Below are 19,905 nucleotides of genomic sequence, written 5' to 3' on the forward strand. Positions count from 1 at the left end.
TTAGCTAAAATATAAATGACATGTACACATTTACAAATTCATGTTTTACAAACCAAACTTTATAAGTAGTTTTATATACAGTATTGGACAAAACATTTGCAACCGACATCGAACAATGCTAAAAAGTGTTCCTAATTTTACGTCTTAAAAACGAAACGAACTATACTACCACAGCAAACCGTTCAGGAGTCTGGAGTCATAGCATGCCATGACATGAGCAATCAGCTGACAGGTGACAGCACACAGGCAGAATTTCGTAGACAAGTGCTATTTTGCAGCGGACAAAACAAGTGCAACTTTTTTGGTTTGTTTCATTTTCTTAAGTCTGGTCCGTGTCAACGTCACGGAAGTTTTTTAATAGTTAAAGGAAGTAACCAGAAGTTTCCAGAAGCATTCAGAACCCAGACAGCCTACGACACTGGGCCAGAATTCCGGCGAATCATCGCACGCCGTGACGACAAGATTAGTAACGGGCCAGTACTGGCCCGAGTCTGGCATGCTTCTGGCGAGTAGTCGTACGCCATTGCGATGGCATTTGATATTGGGCCAACAATGGCCCGATTGTGGCGGCTACAGAGTTTTGGCCGAATGTCGTTTTGCCATAACCGCCATTATTTTGAATATTTTCTGCGTCATCCATTATGATTTTATAGACGCGAAGACAAATGCTTACAAGATATATTTCGCAAATTTCTTGCTTTTGCTGTTGTTTTTTTATTATGTTATTATTACAAAACGTATTGTAATAATAATAGCAAATGTACGTTTGCTATTAAAAAAAATGTTGCTTTTTTTTTAAAACGTATAATTATGTTGTAATTAGAATTGCAATTGCTACATCCTAACTCTTGCAGTAGTAAATACTACTGTAAAAAGTTTAGATGTCGTATGATGTAAATAATGTAAATTTCACTTATGTTAGCACACATCATTACAGTTATTTTGTATAAAGGTTAGCTATGTTTTTATATTAAACAGTTTGAATAATATTCATGCAAGATATTGATTTAACAATAAAACAGAAATGGTTAAAGAAAAGGCTATTTAAAGGTTAGAAGATAAAGTTTTAATCACAATAACTGTAAGATAATGAAGTTTTTTAATTAACACCTTTTTCATATTATTTATATATATGTTTGTGTGTGTGAATATATATATATATTTTAAATGACGACATCTTGTATGAGAGTTGAATAAATTTAATATATGAACTTCAATAAATACGAATTCTCTCAATACTAATTTTTTATTTTATCTAATAAATTTTCGCTAGATTATTGATACTAGCGAAAATTTATTAGATAAAATAAAAAATTATACTAGATATTAATGGTAATGGGTAATTCCATGTCAATTGAGTCAGGCCATGTCACCATACATCTCAGATTTTGCTGATTTTTATACAGTTGAGAGTACTTAGTAAAACAAGAAGTTCTTGAAAATTTTAGCTTCTAGCTCCAAGAGGATCCTGAAATATGATCATTTTACTTTCAAATGATCTTGGCCAGGCCCCTCTTGTCCTCTCAAAATTGAGACCTTTGTTTAAAGGTTCCAAGTCACATAGCTTTAAAAATATTTGATGTTTTGACTTAAAAATTTGTACCTGGCTATTTTCAGGGTTGAGGAATCCAATGAAATACTCAATATTATAAAAATATATTTTTAAGTACCTGTAATTATCAATTTAAATAAATTTAGGCAATTTTTTATATACCTGATTTTGATGCTCAAGAAACCCGCGTGGCCTTGATGATATCAAAAAAAAAAATTTTACACATTATTCTAAATTTTATGATCTTTCAGAAAACATAAGAATTTTGATCTGCAAGTATATGGATTTCCATATATGGATAACGGGGCACAGGCCCCACCTTTTTGTAGCGGAATCTTGCAATACATGTTCCACTACCTTTCAGACTAGCTAGAGCTATCAAAATTTCTGTATTTTTATAGTGTCAATAAACTAGCATTTTAAAATTAAAAAAGGGCCCAAGGCACTAGGGGAGGGAGCTGGGGGCATGTGCCCCACTTTTTTGAGCAGAATCTTGAGATGGATTTTTCACTATCTTCCAGACAAGCTGCAGCTCTGAAACTTTCAGCATTTGTGTAGTCCTGATGAACATGCGTTAAAATTGTTTCAGGTCAGACGACCAGATGGTCCATGGGGCTGGGGCACCTGGGACCATGCCCCACTTTTTTTCTCAAAAAAATTTTTTTTTTTTTAAAACTTATTTAAGATAACTTTAAAACTAGCCTTCAAATTTTTTTCTTAGATTTTCATTTTTAAACATTTCTTTGATAACATTGCTTCCCAAATTTTTGTGATTTATATTTGTCCCATTTGGTTTTGATCATTCTATGTTCAATAATCTTTCTTAAAATGTTTTAAGAAACTTAATGTTTATAAGAATTTTGATTTGCATGTATAAGATTAAAAACAGTCTAAAGTAATGATTTTAACAGAATTTTATTTTGTATAATTTAAAATTTAAATTAAAAAAGAATAATATATTTTGCTAATTCTAAAATGGTAACAGCAAGTTGTTAACAGAAGCAAAAAACATCCTGTCATTACACTTTTATAGAAGAAGTTTGTTACCTATTAAAAGTCATCATTAACATTTTTAACATTAACAAATTGAGTATAATTAAACTTTGTGAAAAGGAAACTTTCTTTTTATCAAAGTAAGATAAAAGAAATCAATCACTGTTTAGTTTTTTATTACCATGGTGATTGCTTAAGTTGCTTTCATTAAATTAATTACTATTGGTTTCTCATTTTAAATTAATCTCAGATTGTTTTTAGTGTTACAGTAAGAATGGATTCATGTGATTTTGGAAAAAAGTTAAATGATACTTGTCATAAACTAAGTTATTGTAGAAAGATTGATTTAAAGAAATTTGATTGCTATAGAGAAGATGCCAGAGAAGAATTTATTTGGAGATCTGGAATAACAGATGATAAAATTTTAACAATTTGCCTTCATCATGCAAAAATTTTTGGTACACACTTTGAAAAGAAGCACACAAAATGTTATAATTTATTGGACAAGCATAAATCAAAAAGAAAAGCAATCAAAGGTAAATATTGTTGATAAAAAATTATTGTAAAATCTTTTTTGAATAATGAAATTAAAAAATGATATTAAATTCTGGTTATGCATTATATATTGAAATAAGTACAAATAATTTTCATATTGATAGGTAATTACTAAAATCAAATTGTTCTTTTCATTTCAGGGAGTCATGTAATAACATTAGACATGGCAAAAAAATTGAGAACTAATTTTCCAAATGTTATGCCTGGATATCAACTTTGTTGGAGCTGCTTTGATGCTATAATCAGTAAATTTCATGAACAAGATAATTGTGAACTTGAAGAATCTATTTCATGTGGTACTTCTGAAAAGTCATGAGAGGCATTAAATGTTAGTTTGGAAGCAATAGGTGTATCCCCCATAAAACTTCATGGCATTCCAAAGCATCAACGGTTATCTGTTGCCAAAAGAAAAGTTATAAAAACAATGTCAAAGTATGAAGAGCATATTTCAAAAGTATATAATATTAGGGAAGAAGAACTGAAACATAAAATTCCTCATACGAAAATTATTGACAAAAGTAAATGCGATGATCTAGACAAACTAACAGCAGAAATAAAAGAAAAGTTAATTGTTTCTGACCAAAAAACTAAAATTCAGTTGTTAATATTTACAGCCGAGTCTTGGTCAAGAAATTTTGCTGCAAGATATTTCAACGTCACTATATACCAAATTAAAGAAGCACGCAAACTAAAGAAAATAAGTGGGATTTTTTCAGTTCCAGGCACTAAGAAAGGAAAAATATTTTCAGAAATAACATTAAATAGAGTCAACAATGTATACCATGATGATGAGTTTACTAGACAAATGCCTGGTAAAAAAGATTACGTAAGTATTGGTAGAAAACAACACATGCAAAAGCGCCTTATTTTATGTAATCTTAAAGAACTTTATGTTTCTTTTAAAACTAAATATCCTCAAGAAGTTATTGGATTTTCTAAGTTTTGCAGTTTAAGACCAAAATGGTGTATAACTGTTGGAGCATCAGGCACTCATTCTGTTTGTGTATGTACCCTCCATCAAAATGCAATACTCTTGACCAATGCTATACAAATAAAATGTACTTACAAAGATCTGATGACAAAAGTTGTTTGTAATGTGACAAGTAACGAGTGCATGGTTCATCGATGTCCGAACTGTCCAGGTATAGTTTCTTTAAAGAAGTTTCTGGATGCACAACTAATTGACAATGACGAGGAGGTGTCATTCAATCAGTGGCAGAAAACAGACAGAACAACATTGATCTATCAGACAACAACAATGGAAGAATACAAATTGATGTTATCAGAAGCAATAAACAAGTTAACAGCTCATTCCTAAATTGCAAAATGTCAAGCAAGATACCTAAAGCAACAAAAGGAAAATTTAGCAAAAGACTGCTGTATTGTCTTAGGTGACTTTGCAGAAAACTTCACTTTTGTGATTCAAGATGAAATCCAAAGTTACCATTGGTGCAAAAGTCGTTGCCCTCTATTTATTAAACGAAAATGACCAACTTGAAGAAAAATCGTTTTGCTTCATGTCAGAAGATAATGAGCATGACACTGGTTTTGTGTATGAAGTTCAAACACAAATAGTTAACTATTTAAAAGAATATCATCCTAAAATTTCAAAGATTCTTTATTTTTCTGATGGTTGTGCTGCACAGTATAAAAATCACAAAAACCTTTCCAATATCTGTCTCCATAAAAATGATTTTGACATTGATGCAGAGTGGACATTTTTTGCTACAAGTCATGGTAAGTCACCATGTGATGGTATTGGTGGCACTGTAAAATGATTAACTACAAATGCAAGTCTACAAAGGCCCATAAATGACCAGATATTGAATTGTAACAAAATGTTTGACTACTGTACTTACAATATTAAAGGGATTATTTTTTTCAAGATTGAAAAAGAAAGACTGACAGAATTGCGCACCACTTTGAAAACACGTTTTGAGCTAAGTAGAACAATTCCTGGAACTAGGAGCTATCGTCAATTTAAACCAGAGTCTGTAGATACTATTAGCTTTAAACAAACAAGTGAAGATGTTCATATAACAGGCATTTTTTCTTTTTCTGGTATTCAAATTTCTCAAAATGATCAGCAAATTAACATTGATGCCTTGAAATTTGGGTGAATTCATTATGTCTAAATATGATGCGTTTGATTGGATTGGTATGATCAATGAAATTGATAATATAGAGCAAGATGTTATGGTAACATTTATGCACCCGCATGGTCCTTTTAATAAACTTTTCTGGCCATCTAGAGTAGATGAGTGTTGGGTGCCAATTACCAACATAACTTGTATAATTGATGCACCTGTAACAACAAATGGACGTTTTTATACTTTGACCGTCGATGCATCTAAGCTAATCTTAACATTATCTTGACTTTCTTTTTTTTGTATTTTATTTTGTAAATAATGAAGTAAAATGAAACAAGTATAAAGCAATAAAAATTTTTTAAATCTTAAATTTAAGACACATTTATGTGTTTAAAAAAAAAAAAATTTTTTTGAGAAAAAAAGTGGGGCATGGTCCCAGGTGCCCCAGCCCCATGGACCATCTGGTCGTCTGACCTGAAACAATTTTAACGCATGTTCATCAGGACTACACAAATGCTGAAAGTTTCAGAGCTGCAGCTTGTCTGGAAGATAGTGAAAAATCCATCTCAAGATTCTGCTCAAAAAAGTGGGGCACATGCCCCCAGCTCCCTCCCCTAGTGCCTTGGGCCCTTTTTTAATTTTAAAATGCTAGTTTATTGACACTATAAAAATACAGAAATTTTGATAGCTCTAGCTAGTCTGAAAGGTAGTGGAACATGTATTGCAAGATTCCGCTACAAAAAGGTGGGGCCTGTGCCCCGTTATCCATATATGGAAATCCATATACTTGCAGATCAAAATTCTTATGTTTTCTGAAAGATCATAAAATTTAGAATAATGTGTAAAATTTTTTTTTTTGATATCATCAAGGCCACGCGGGTTTCTTGAGCATCAAAATCAGGTATATAAAAAATTGCCTAAATTTATTTAAATTGATAATTACAGGTACTTAAAAATATATTTTTATAATATTGAGTATTTCATTGGATTCCTCAACCCTGAAAATAGCCAGGTACAAATTTTTAAGTCAAAACATCAAATATTTTTAAAGCTATGTGACTTGGAACCTTTAAACAAAGGTCTCAATTTTGAGAGGACAAGAGGGGCCTGGCCAAGATCATTTGAAAGTAAAATGATCATATTTCAGGATCCTCTTGGAGCTAGAAGCTAAAATTTTCAAGAACTTCTTGTTTTACTAAGTACTCTCAACTGTATAAAAATCAGCAAAATCTGAGATGTATGGTGACATTTTTGAAATTTTCTGGCTCAATTGACATGGAATTACCCTAATGTCACTTTGTGACATTAATGTTTGTTTGTAATTTAATTTAATAAATAATTTGTAATTAAAGCTGAAGATGCTAGTATCAATAATCTAGCGAAAATTTCTTAGATAAAATAAAAAATTAGTATTGAGAGAATTCATATTTATTGAAGTTCATATATTAAATATATATATATATATATATATATATATATATATATATATATATATATATATATATATATATATATATATATATATATATATATAATAACAATATATAATATATTGTTATTATGTTTATTTTTGTTGTTGTTTTTGCTGTTATTAATTTATCTTTGTTTTTATTATTATATGCTCCTTTATTATTACTTGTCATTAAATTAATCTTATTTAATTTAAGTTAGTTTTAAACTCATTTTAAGTGACCTTGGTTGTAATCTATTATCATTTACATTATAATCATGAAAGGACTTTGTCAGTTGTTACTTTTCTCATTTTAGCAATTCAATATAAGAGTGAACCATCCAAATTAAATCTTTATATATTTTTCCATCTTAACTTCGGGATAATGTATTGTTCTGTTACATATATAGTTAGAGTTATTTTAAAAAGCTTGAAACAAATATTTAATGAAGATATCAGTTGTGAAATATTTAATCTACAAAACTCATTTGGTGAGATAACTGTTACCCCCTCATACATATCTAGAAAAGACAATTTTCCTGCTATAAGTGAAAAAGTTGTAGATAATAATGATTCAGTTTTTGAAACTGTTGTTAATATATTTTCAGATAACAATCTTAATGTTGAAACTGAACTTGGTCATACTTAAATTTTAGTTATAATAATGATGATGAAATATTCTCATCAGATTTGGCTACCCTATTAGCTGATTGGGCTGTTCAGTTTAGTGTTAATCTGACTGCTTTGTCATCTTTAATGTGTATTCTCTGTCTGTTTCATCCTGATTTGCCTATTTAAAAAACTCAACACAATTTTATAGTTGCATATCAAGCAGGTGGGGATTATTTTTGGTGGTGGTGTTTAAAAGTAGCAAAATATCATTTTGGCCAGTTTTGTGTCTTTTGCAAGGTTTTAATTTTAAAAAACCTGTGTGATTCAAGTCTGTTAAGAATCACATTTAGTATCACACTTAGATAAAGTTAAACACATTGCAATTTTAGATGACAGAATTCTCAAGTGTGTATTCAACAAGTTGATGATAGTTTTGTTGTTTCACCCTTACTTCACTTGTTATAATTTAATTTGTTGAAATCTGTACTAAGTCTATTTTCTTACATTATTACTGACAAAATCAATATGCTTATTTCATACATAGTTTTATATGAAGTAGTAATTGAAATATTTAACTTATTTAGGTTAATTTTACTTGTGTCTTAAGTAATTTTCTTTCTTACAATAACAGTTTTATAACAACATTGTCTATATTTATGCATTCAATAGCTGCTGAATGGAGAAATTACATTTGGTAAATGTAATTGGCATAGAAATGATTCCCATAAATGTTTAATGAATTGTTTTTGATTTCATATTTTATTTGCATTAGATTTTTGAGATACTTTGGTATTTTTAGTATATATATGTACACTACAATGTAGTCATGAATTTAAGTTAAAGGTTGTAATTTATAACTTTTAAGGTTGTAATTTATTGATACTTGTATTATATTCATTAAATTTTTTTGTCAATGGTCACTCTCCTCATTTTTGGAATCCACTATAACTATATGTGTATATATATGTATGTATATGCAATAAAATGCACATTAACCTATTGTTAAAATAAGCAGTTTCATTAATTTTTTCTTCTTAATTTTAGTTTTCAGGGTCTTCATTGACATTCAATCGATGTTCATCTGTCAGACGGATTCTTGCCAAAGTGAGTGAAGAAACACTTCATTGCACTGGTTAGTAGTAATATGCTTAGAATTTATACTTTCAGTTATTTTAAGTTATTTTTGTAAATGTTTATTTTTATTTTACTAGAATTTTAAGAATGAATTTTCTAAGAGATCCTGATTTTTACAGCTGTTAAAAAAGAGCTGGTTATTTCAGTGGAAAACTTGAAGAAGAAAAAGATTTTATTGGGTAAGAAGAAATCTTTATTTTTATTTAATATATATTTATTTGTATGTGTTCAATTGTTATATTTATAATTTTGTCAAGTTAAAGTTTGTATTTAGGTGCTGTAAAACTAAATCATTTAAACTCGGGAGCATCAAGCGAAGAGTTTGAGCGTTGGCTGAAGAGTATTTTCAGCTTTCAGGAGATCGAAATGGTGGACGAAAGGCTTGAGAAGAACGAAAAAACCCGTTTGATAAATAGCACTATTTCAAACTATCAATAATATCTGTACTATTTAAAATTATTTTTGTCAATTTGAACTGGAATAAATATCAAAAAATATTTACTTTTGTATTTGCTTTTTGTGCGATATCACATTAGAAATGGCTAATAATAGTGCGTTAGTGAATGTATATTGGTTAAAAGTAACGGGTCAGTGCTGGCATACGATCACGGACGAATGCTGAAAAATGATCCCGGGCCAGTGCTGGCTAGCGATGCTGGGCCATTGGCCGTTTTGACATTGGGCCGTGATCAGTTGCCGGCATCGCGCCGCTGTGGCAAGCGGAACTGGGCCAGCATTGGGCCTCTAACGGGAGGCTGTCTGGGAACCTTCCAGAAGTTTCCAGAAGAAACATCTGGAAGCATTTAGTAGCATTCAGAAATATCCAGAAACATTCAGAAGCATCCAGAACAACCATCCAGTCTTGGATTGGAACTAAGAAAGAAAATTATTGACGATTACGTAAGTGGAATGTCACAAAAAAGTATTTGTGATAAATATCGCGTGAAAAAATGGACCGTACCAAGACTATGTTCCAAATATCGTTCTACGGGGAAGTTGGCAGCAGATAACAAAGGTGGAAGACCGCGTTCCACCACTTCTAGAGAGGATTCTATGATCGTCAGATGCGTCAAGAAGGATCCCTGGATATCATTAGTCGAGATACAAAAGCAATTAGAGCTGCCTGTATCGGACCGAACAATCAGACGACATGCTGTTGAAGCCGGATTGTTTTCTCGACGCCCTGCAAAGAAACCGCTGATTTCACTAAAAAACCAGAAGAAAAGACTCCTGTTTGCTACATCTCATATTGACTGGAATGTGCAGATATGGCGAACTATCCTGTTCAGTGTAGAATCGAAGTTCAACATCATTGGGAGCGATGGCATTTGTGTACGTCGACCGGCCGGAAAACGCCTCGATTTACGTTACTGCCATAAGACCGTGAAGCATGGTGGAGGTAATGTAATGGTCTGGGGGTGTTTTTCTGCTAACGGTCTAGGTCCAATACATCGAAACGATGGAATAATGGACCGTTTCATGTATAAAAATATCCTGAAAGATGTTATGTTACCTCATGCTGAATGGAATATGCCAATAAAATGGGTTTTTCAGCAAGACAACGATCCGAAACACACTGCAAAAGTAGTCAAGCAGTGGTTTCAAGACAACCACCTATTGGTGATGGATTGGCCGCCTCAATCTCCGTATCTCAACCCTATCGAGAACCTGTGGAAGATCGTCAACCGCAGAATTAATCGTGAAGGTGTTCGTAATAAGGATCAACTGTTTGAACAAATCCAAATGGCCTGGGCAGCGTTTCCACAAAGTTTCATTGATCACCTGATCGAATCTATGCCTCGAAGATGCTAGGCTGTGATCGACAACAAAGGATTCGCCACGAAATATTGATAGCGAAATACAGCTTGGTCAACATTTTGTCGAGTTGCACTTGTTTTGTCCAAAAGGAAATCAACTTTTTTTTAATACTTTTGATTAATTTATTAATTTTCGTGTACAAATAATGAACTTTGTGATGAATAAAACTTTAAGAACTTTGTCTCTAAACAGTTATTTCTCTAAATTGAAAAAATGCAGCACTTTTATATAAAGAAACTAAATTAGCATTATTTGGTTGCAAATGTTTTGTCCAATACTGTATGTTCAAATAATAACTCTAAAATCATTAAATTCTATCAAGAAAAAGAAAAAGTATAGATTCAGCTTGCTAAAATTCAAATTTTTGTACTTTAATATAAAAAAATTAATTTTCTTTGGTTTACCACATCACAAATACACTCAAGAATAATTGCTGAAAATTTGAATAAATTCTAATGAGTGGTTAAAAAGTTATCTTTGTTAAAAAAAACTAAAAGATAGACAAAAAGTAAATCTTTTGAAAAACGCAATTTAAAAAAATAATAATGTTTTTTACACAATAAAACCTACAAAACCACCATTGTTGTATGTAACACTTTCTGCTTCATTATGTTGGTCAATAAAGCCTTTTTTAATAGCTCTTAGCTTTTTCCTCCTGTTTTTTGTGGCACCTGTACTTTTTATCTTATTCTGTTTAAAACGTACATAATCTACATTTAGAGAACTTTTAGTAGTAAAATATCTAGGCACAACATTACATTTTTTAAACACTAGTAGTAAACTCTGAACACCATTATTGAAGCTAATTATTGCAGAGGCCAAAACAATCTCAACAACTGTTCTTTCCACATGTACCCTTTTAGGTGCGCGAGCCCAAACCATCCCATTTAGTGATTCATTTACATTTTTAATTTGGCCATGTAAACATTTCTTGAGCAATTTATCACTGCCATGATCTTTTTAAGAAAAAATTGTTTTAATGAGCTCAATTATAGCTTTTGGGATACACTTTGATTTGTAATTTTTTTGGTCAGAATGACATTTACACCATGAACTTGAACCTTTAGGGTAAAACTGGTGTTGTTGCTTTAAGTTGTCAGATTGTGAGCAGTAAAAAAGTACTGCGGCAACAGTCTTTTTCATCCCATATAGACGATCAATATCTTGGCGCATAATCTTATAATATTATAATCTATAATAGTTTTGAAGAGAATTTATCCATTTATCAGTTCATCTTCCTTTCCCACTGATGTATTTTCCATTTGATAATGTATAACTTTGTAACAATCTCGCAACATTCGTAGTCTTGTCCCAACTCTCTTTTGAACATGTCCAATGCATTCTGCTTTCTCAATAATTTTTCCTGGGTATGGATTTGCATCACATACTTGCATATAAGACTTGGTATCTCCATCTCAAATGTACGTTAGGTACTTGAGTTTAAGTTCCTTGACAAATTGCTTGAATATTTGTACAACGCCTACAGATTCCATATTTCCTGAGCTACTCTTATGATTGATCTTGCAGTTATGTGTGATCTTCCAGTTCTCATAAGCCGGAGTACCTTTTCTTCTTGACCATATCTTGCAGGGGTAACAACTTTTTGACTGGACAGCAGCATCAAAACACTTTCCATGAGATATTGCTGTGACTATACCATTCATTGAGGAGTATCCTCTGCGCTGCCATGAACAATCTAAACTAACAGCAACATTGATAATTGATGATTCATCAAAACTTTCACCAAGTTCTTCCCTACATATGTCCTCTGAGGCTTTTTTTGTACTCTCTCTAGAGGTTTTAATCTTAGCAAGATGAAGTTTGTCATTATTGTTATGTAAACCACGTTTACTCATTCCAGGAGACATATTCATTAAACGACAAAAAGTATTAGTTGATGTGTATCCTTGCCCCATTTCTCGAAAAGCTAACACAGTACGTAAGTTAATTTCCTTCATTTTTTTACCTTTGATTACTTCGTTTTTATTTTCTATTGATTACGAAGTTAAAAAGTTCATCCCCCAATCTAGACAAGAAATTAGGAAAGTGTGAGAGGAGGAGCTTCATTTTCATTCTTATTTAGCTGCTTCTCAAGGTACTTTATATTTGGAATGAATAAAGAACACGTTGCATACGTATCGCCAGATAGTAAAACACTTACTTGTTATCTGCATCATGGCGGCCATTAAGTTACGCTTAGCCGAAACAAAAACTGATGAAATTTGTTTTGCCAGAAATGAAATGTGCAGTTGCAGATATGTAACTATAGTTTTAGCAGGAAGTCCATCCGTTAGTAGTAATAGATAAACTATTACTTGGTAATAATTTTGAAAAAGTTCAACTTTTTCTCGATATAAATCAGTTAAAAGAGATCTTAACTTGTTTCGGTAAGGCACTTTATACTTTGAATTTAAACAAGAAACAAATTCTTTAAATGCATTACTTTCTACCAATATAAATGGAAGGCAACAGGCAATAATGAAAATTAAATGAGCTCTATCAATCTTATCGCTATTTTTTTTTGACTTGCCACTCATTGTTCGTTTTTTTTCAGTGTTATTATTTTGTGATCATGTTCAAGATGGTAATCTAGTACACTTAAATGTTTTACATGAAGAGTTTTTAGGTCTGTTACATTGATTGCAAATCCATTTTGATGTTTCCTCATCAATTGAGGAATATTCTTAAGTAGTTTCAATTGCTTCTTCAATGGACTGAGTAAAAATTTCGATTTCTTTTTAACCGGATCAATAACTTGCACTTGTTTCGCTATCGTTATGATTTTCAGGGTTTTGTTCATCTGTATCTTTCTTTTTTCTAACCTTTTTTTAAATCTGATATTGGAGTGGAATGTTCAATTGGAGAAAACGTGTTGTTATTTGACATAATTTAAAATTACAATTTCTTAAAGAAAGTTTAAACATATTGTTGAGAATAACAGTTTATCAAGTATATAGCGGTAAACCGTTACTTTGAGGTGTCAGTTAAGACATTCCTTAAAATTGGTAGAGTTGAGAAATTACGTGAACATAATTTGAATTATGACAAGTAAATCAATTTAAAGACATTTATTAAAATTTATTGTTTTTAAATAAAAGTTGAAATACGTAATATAATTTGTGACAATTAGGTATTAAAAACGTTTTGTTTGTACCTAGTATTGCCTCAAATTTTCTTTTATTGAATTAAATAAAGATTGGTTTGTAAACAGAACAATTCCGTCAAAAACAGCTGATATTTTATATTGAATATATAATTAGTTATAGACATTTTAATAACAATTTTTAAAAGAAACACAATATTGAGAGTTGAACAAGATAAACATTCAATTGCACAAATATGAACTAATAAAAAACATTGATTGCCTAACTATTACAATCTCATTGCTGTTACTGAAAATATCTTCGTTTTTATGAGTGCAGAACGTGATAAATTACGTATTATTACCTCAAGAAATCATCGCAGGTATAATGTAAAATCAATTCGAAATTAACACACCTTTCAAAAATATGGCACCATTTTTTTTTTTTTTTTTTTGTAACTTGATTTTACGTGTGTTTTATAATTCATAATTTACTTTAATTAGAAAAATTGAAAAAATCCTGATCTAAACCAGTTTTCATTAAAAGTTAAAAGATGTAATAATAAAGGGGGAAAAATTGGACACAACTTTATTACTATTACAATATTCCAAGTTTATAGGTCGCAAACCTTTCTCCAAAAATCCGAAATTTGAATCTTGAGGCTGATTCTCTGCAGATGTAAATTGTAATTTACAGCAATATGTGATTAAAAACATGGCGCTCAAACCACTTCACAACTAACGCATAACTAGATTTTTTAAAAATTATTTTTTGGGTAACAGTGGCAATATATTTTACGCAAATTAAAAATTTAATCGACTAAATTTAGACAGACTAAATTCTTAGTCGACTAAATTCAGTTACACTATAAAGTTAGTCTACTAATTTTAGTTACGGTTTTTTTAGTTAAGTTAGTTTAATTTTTAGTTTTATTTACAACACCAGTGATATATAAGGTCTAAATATTATTTCTATTTCCGTTTTTATTCAGTTCTTGTAGAATTGATTTAATTTCTAAATTTGGTTTTACTTAAAAAATAATTCTTATTTTAGTTTTGAATCAGTTCTGATGAAATAAATTTCAGTTCAGTTCTTATGATTTCAATAATTTTACTTCTTATTTCATTTATTAATTCAGTTCATATCTTACTTCTATCATGTTTTACAGCAATAAGTAGTCGTAACGGCACATTTTTTTGAAAAGATTAAAGTGCAGTCTTGAAGTGTATGATATTCGGCAACTTGTTCAAGTTATATTAATTTTTTAAAAAATATCCAAAGGCCTTTTTGGAGCCTTAAAAAAAAAACAAGTTTGCCAACTTATCCCACCCCGGGTAAGCTTGCGCATACTATAAAAATGATTACTAACGTATTTGTGAGTAAAAATACTAATTTCCAAGAAAAGTAAGAAGAAATCGATTCCCTAAAAGATACGGTTTTGTCCAAAAAAACTCATAAATCACAATATTTTCCATGCGCATGCACGAATCCCTGTAATACTACAGTGAAAGATGAAATGGCCAATTAGGAAAGTTCCCTGGGATCTCTGGCACTTTTTGATAAAAGACTCTACAGATAGACGCAACTTATCAACTTATCCCTGCTGCCAACAAGCTCCGGCTCCCCCATCATTATATCAATAAATAAGGTAATAGATAAGAAACTTGGATTCCATAATTGAAGAAACTTGGATTCCACCTGAATATTTGGAAATTCATTGGGATGGAAAAACTTTCAAGCAAGCTAATGGAAAAAAGGAAGAGCGACGTGCTGTGTATGCAGGGCCACCTCCTAAATTGCAAGGCACTCCTAAACTGCTGACAGGACTGGTCAACCGCAATATTGTTCAGTGATGAGCCTAGTTGATAAATGGCAGTTAAAAGCATTTGTCGTTGCACTTGTCTATGATGCAACATCTGCAAACAGTGGAGCATGTAATGGAGCTGCAATTCTAATTGAGAAGCAAATTGGTCGTGCTCTACTCCGACTTGAATGTAGACATCATATTCCAGAACTCTTTATAAAAGCAACATCCAATGCTATTTGTGGTCCGAACAAATCACCAAGAGTTCAGTTGTTTGAAAGGTTCAAAGAAGGATTTTGTAACCTCATGAATAATAAAAAAGAACTTAGAGTGTGGGACTGGCCTCATGATCAAAATAGTTTTTTATTTCAACAAGTTCTTGAAGGAAAGAAATGGATTTTACACAAGAAAAAAAAAAACTTTCTTAAAGTTTCTTGGACCGTTATAAAAGATACGAAACGGATTGCTTGGAGAGAAAAATATTTTCTCGTGAGGACTGTCGCGAACAAGTGGAACTTACTCTATTTTTTTTCGGTGGACATATTAAAAGAGGTTTCTGCATTCTGAAGCTGGTTCTGATCATCATGTAAGTTGATGATCAGAACCAGCTTCAGAGTTACTCCATAATCAAGATAATTTTCTAATGCATAAAATATGGTTTGGGGTTACTTTAACACCGCATCAAACAAACACCTGCTTCTCAATTATGCTTTGGGAGTTTCTGCAGTCATAATTATTCCTCGAGCTATCAAGTTTCTATTAAAAGGTCAAACAATAAAAGATTTAATATTCTTACAACGAACATGTCGTAAACATTCTGCGTAAGCAGATTTCCAAGGACAAGGTTAAAAATCTAGTTACCTTTTAAGTGAGGTTACAGGTAAAGTTACGCATGCGCAGAGAACCTTTATTAGAGTTACAAGGTAAGATTTTTCTTAAACAAAAGCTAAAATATGCTACCTTTTTTTATAACTTTTTTGATTCTTTGAAAACCATAAAGTTGTTACCAACATATAAAGGACTTTGATGAATACACCGATCACCCTGATCAAAGATAAACTGTGTGCTAGATCTCATATAGTTCATGAATTTTTAACTAAAAACTATAAAAATTATTTCTGGTAACAAGTTTCTTCTTTCTAAGATGATCAAACAATCATAAACATATTAACGATTAAATTTTTTATATCAAATAAACCAGCTGCAGGAGGTGTTTTGCACGTGCGTTAATTACGTGAAAATAAAGGACCTTATTTATATCTACTCTTAATTAAAATAAATTCATTTTTTAATTCTCAAAACTGATTTTCAAACGGCAGTATATAAACACTAATATTCAAAGTAAGTAAAAAGTTTAATTCAGGTACAAATTCAAATGAAGCAAAGGCATAGTTCTTGCATTAGGATAAAGTTAAACCCTTGGCCTCTCTGCACGATAGGAAACTATGCGGACGGAAATCAGAAAAATCATGTCTTCTAAATTTTAATTTAAAATTTTCATTTGATTAAGAACAATTTTAAACAGAAAAATCCAAAATATAAAGTTTCTTGGACCGTTATAAAAGATACGAAGCGTTAATGTCCAAACTTTTGGTCAAATTCGTATTTCAGGGTTTACAAAAGATCAATCTTTAAGGTGGAATTTTAATATATGATTTAATCATTTTTCCTAAACATACATATATTTTGAAAAGACTTTAAGTTGGAAAGGACTTTAAGTCTACTTTTCAAAAAAAGTTTCTAAAATTTTGAAACTTCACTGGAAGTTCAAATTTAATTCCTCCAAAAATTTAGTCCCATATCATTAAATTTCAACTTTAATGGAATTATCGAAAATATCGCCCATTTTTTGCAGATACTTTCTTTAATGCGTTTCTAATCAAAGCTCAAGCGATCTTATCCGCCTTCGTCGGCCTTTTTCCGCCAATGTTATTATTGTGTATATGAAACAACTTTCAAGTCAATTAGAATTCCAAAGTACCTGAAAAATTAAATTTACTACCTTTTTTTCCATAAATTATCACTATATCAGTTCTTATAATGCAGCCAGTACCCGTGTTGATGTTAAAAATACCTGGGCTGATTTTAAGTACTTACATAATGACAACAAGCGATGGAATGTCAGAAAAGATGAAGATTTTAGTGATTTTAAATATGAATCAATAGAAAAAGATTTGTAGCACGTTCGCAGAAAAGCTTTTAAAGAAAGAGATTTTAGTTTAGTGAAAGTTTTAGCACAAGTTATCGAAAACAAAAAAAACTTAAAAGAATTATTCTACGGACTGTCAAAAAAAACTACACAGATGCCAGCAGAAGAAGCTTTGGAAATTATTGTCAGTTCGAATTTTTCCAGAAATCAATATGAGGCGTTTCAGTAAGCGGATCCTTATCGTTTTCCAAGTTAGCTAACCACTGCAAAAGCGATGGATCGTTGCATACCACCCACAGAAGACATCGAAGTTAGTGAAATAAACGTCAAAATAAAATTGCAAGGTTTGATGTTATACATTTCAAAACGTATCATTGGGATGAAAATTTTAAAAATTGTAGAATATTTGGATGCTGAAAACGAGGAGTTTGAAAATTTAGATTAGCAGTTGGGAACTAGATGGAAGTTCTAGTCATTCACAGTTCAATTAAAATTTTTTAAGTATTTTGACTTAATGGCTACAATAACAACACCACTACAACTTGCAGCATACGATAACAGTAGCAATATTTTTTGGAAAAAGTTATGGCTCAAGGTGTGAGGTTTTGCAGACCAATCATTTTGGAAATTATTAAAGAATTTGAGAAAGTCGTTCTAATAAGAAAAGCAGATGTAGCAAAGAAAATGGCAGAATTAGTTCCATAGAAAATTGATGTGCAAAAGAGAAAATTTGTTTTAGTTGACTTTGACTTCATTATGTCAATGATTGGTGGCCTTCACATATTGGTTGCAATGCAACGCTTGATGGCAAAGTTTTGTTTTATATGACAGGTGACGTCCTCAGTGCACTTTTGTTGAATTTGTGGTGCTTCTCCCAACGAAATGAGTGACAAGAGACAGTTTGGAAAAGGTTACAAAAAAAAGAATCCCTGCGTTTCGGAATTTCACTTTTGCATGTGTGTATGAGATTTTTTGAATGTTTTTTGCACATTTAATATCGGTTGCAGCTTAAAATATGGAAGATTCAAATGCATTTACAACAACAGTACAATAAAAGGAAGAATTTGATAGTAGTAATGTTTGCCGAACTGTATTTTTCTTAGACCTCACTCAAAAATTGAGTGAGGTGTTAGAAATTCCTGAAGAGTTGATGGTAAGGTTTAAAGATATATTGATCACACCTAACTGTCAACAATTATTGACCAGGATAAACTCAATGAGCATTGTAGAAACACTTATGAACTGTACTTAGACCTCTTGCCTTGGTATAAAATACCAGCAAACGTGCATAAGGTACTTGCACACATCGCTGAAATATTACGCCATTCTCCTGTTCCTCTGGTTATGTTGGAGAGGAAGCTTCAAAATCCAGGAACAAATTATATAGACAGTATAGGGAGTTCCGCGCAAGAAAAATAACCCGAGAAGAAAGTTTGAAAAATGTTTTTAATTGAACAATGGTACCATCTGATCCTAAACTCAGCTCAATTCATTAGGAGGTTCGCTACAAAAAAAATGAGAAATTCTTTTAAAAAGCCTGAGACGGTTAAAGGATGTTTAGTAGCTTGTGAATCAGAAGATAATGTCCCAGCTGCTACCGCTTAAGTTATTATTAATACTGAAATGAAAGTAATGGAGGATCTTTTAGTCAACGACGATCAATTTTAAAATATAATAAATTTTGAATGAAAAGTTTAAAATGATATTATGTACTTTAAAATTATGTATTATGAAACTAAGTTTTAAAAAAAAATTTACAATTTAAAAAAGAAACGTCTTTTTTAGTGTGTCGACTCTGTTTTGAATTAAAAGTATCTCAAAAATGTCAAAAAATTTAAGTCTGGGGTTAAAACTTTCCGGGTCATGCACCCATTAAATGGCCGCAATTATGGTTGTCTAGGTTGTGCAGTTTCTTAGAAGTAACTACAAATAAGTTGGAAAATTTAAAAATTTGCCTACCAAAATAATGTATTTCTTCATGAAATCTCTTCATGAACTAGAGAGATTTTTAGGCAGCATGTAGAGGACATTTGCGGTCTTCAAACGCAATTTTTAACGACTAAAATTTGATACCGAAATCGTTCAATATCGACAAAAGTTTAAAAAATCATTTTGGCACTCTTTGGGGACCTCAAAAACATTTTTCTAAAAAGTACTTGTTAATATCTTTTCAGCAAGGGATCGATTGTCAAAAATCGGTCAAACCGTTCTCGAGTTATCGATGTTTGGATTTTTATAGGCCAATTTCTAAGAAATTTCAAAACTTGGTGCTAAATATCTGAGGAAATTATTAAAAGGTTTAATATCTGAGGATGTTGTTTAAAGGTTTTTTTTGCTGAGAAAATTTCAATATATATGCTTTTAAACAATATCAAAAACTCGCTAATTTAACAACCTTTTAATTTTTGTCCGCGTGATTGAATGAGACTTTCCAACGTGCTCTGTTAACGGTATTTTATAAGTAGTTACTAGCTACGTCATTGGGGACAGGGGGAAGGGTACTTAGTTGATCAATAAACTCGTTAAAAGTAAATAAATCTTTAAAAGCAAACAAAACTTAAAAATGAACAAATATCCAAGTTACTTAAACATAGCATTCATAACTTCAGTTCAACTTTAGTTAAAATTTAGGAGCATTAATACAGATACACAGATCCGGTTATAA

The 19,905-nt window shown here is 31.2% G+C and overlaps 1 long non-coding RNA gene and 1 pseudogene across 14 annotated transcripts; both read left to right on the top strand.

The window, feature by feature from the left end:
- On the top strand, nt 1-8,892 carry LOC149881330 (uncharacterized). Of its 13 annotated transcripts, none has more exons than XR_016446020.1 (4): nt 1-1,081; nt 8,297-8,384; nt 8,464-8,565; nt 8,661-8,892. It is a non-coding gene; the product is annotated as an uncharacterized LOC149881330 (long non-coding RNA). The 13 variants fall into 13 exon arrangements; XR_016446026.1 differs by having other exon boundaries at nt 8,506-8,565; XR_016446024.1 differs by having other exon boundaries at nt 8,297-8,356.
- On the top strand, nt 1,841-5,925 carry LOC149881331 (uncharacterized; annotated as a pseudogene). Its single transcript, XR_016446013.1, has 2 exons — nt 1,841-3,081; nt 3,241-5,925. The product of XR_016446013.1 is annotated as an uncharacterized LOC149881331 (transcript).
- Nucleotides 8,893-19,905: the final 11,013 nt, after the last annotated feature.

This window comes from Hydra viridissima, unplaced genomic scaffold, assembly GCF_058129835.1.
Source record: "Hydra viridissima isolate aposymbiotic clone 2 unplaced genomic scaffold, HvirCarnegie_v1 scaffold_12, whole genome shotgun sequence".
Lineage (NCBI taxonomy): Eukaryota > Metazoa > Cnidaria > Hydrozoa > Anthoathecata > Hydridae > Hydra > Hydra viridissima.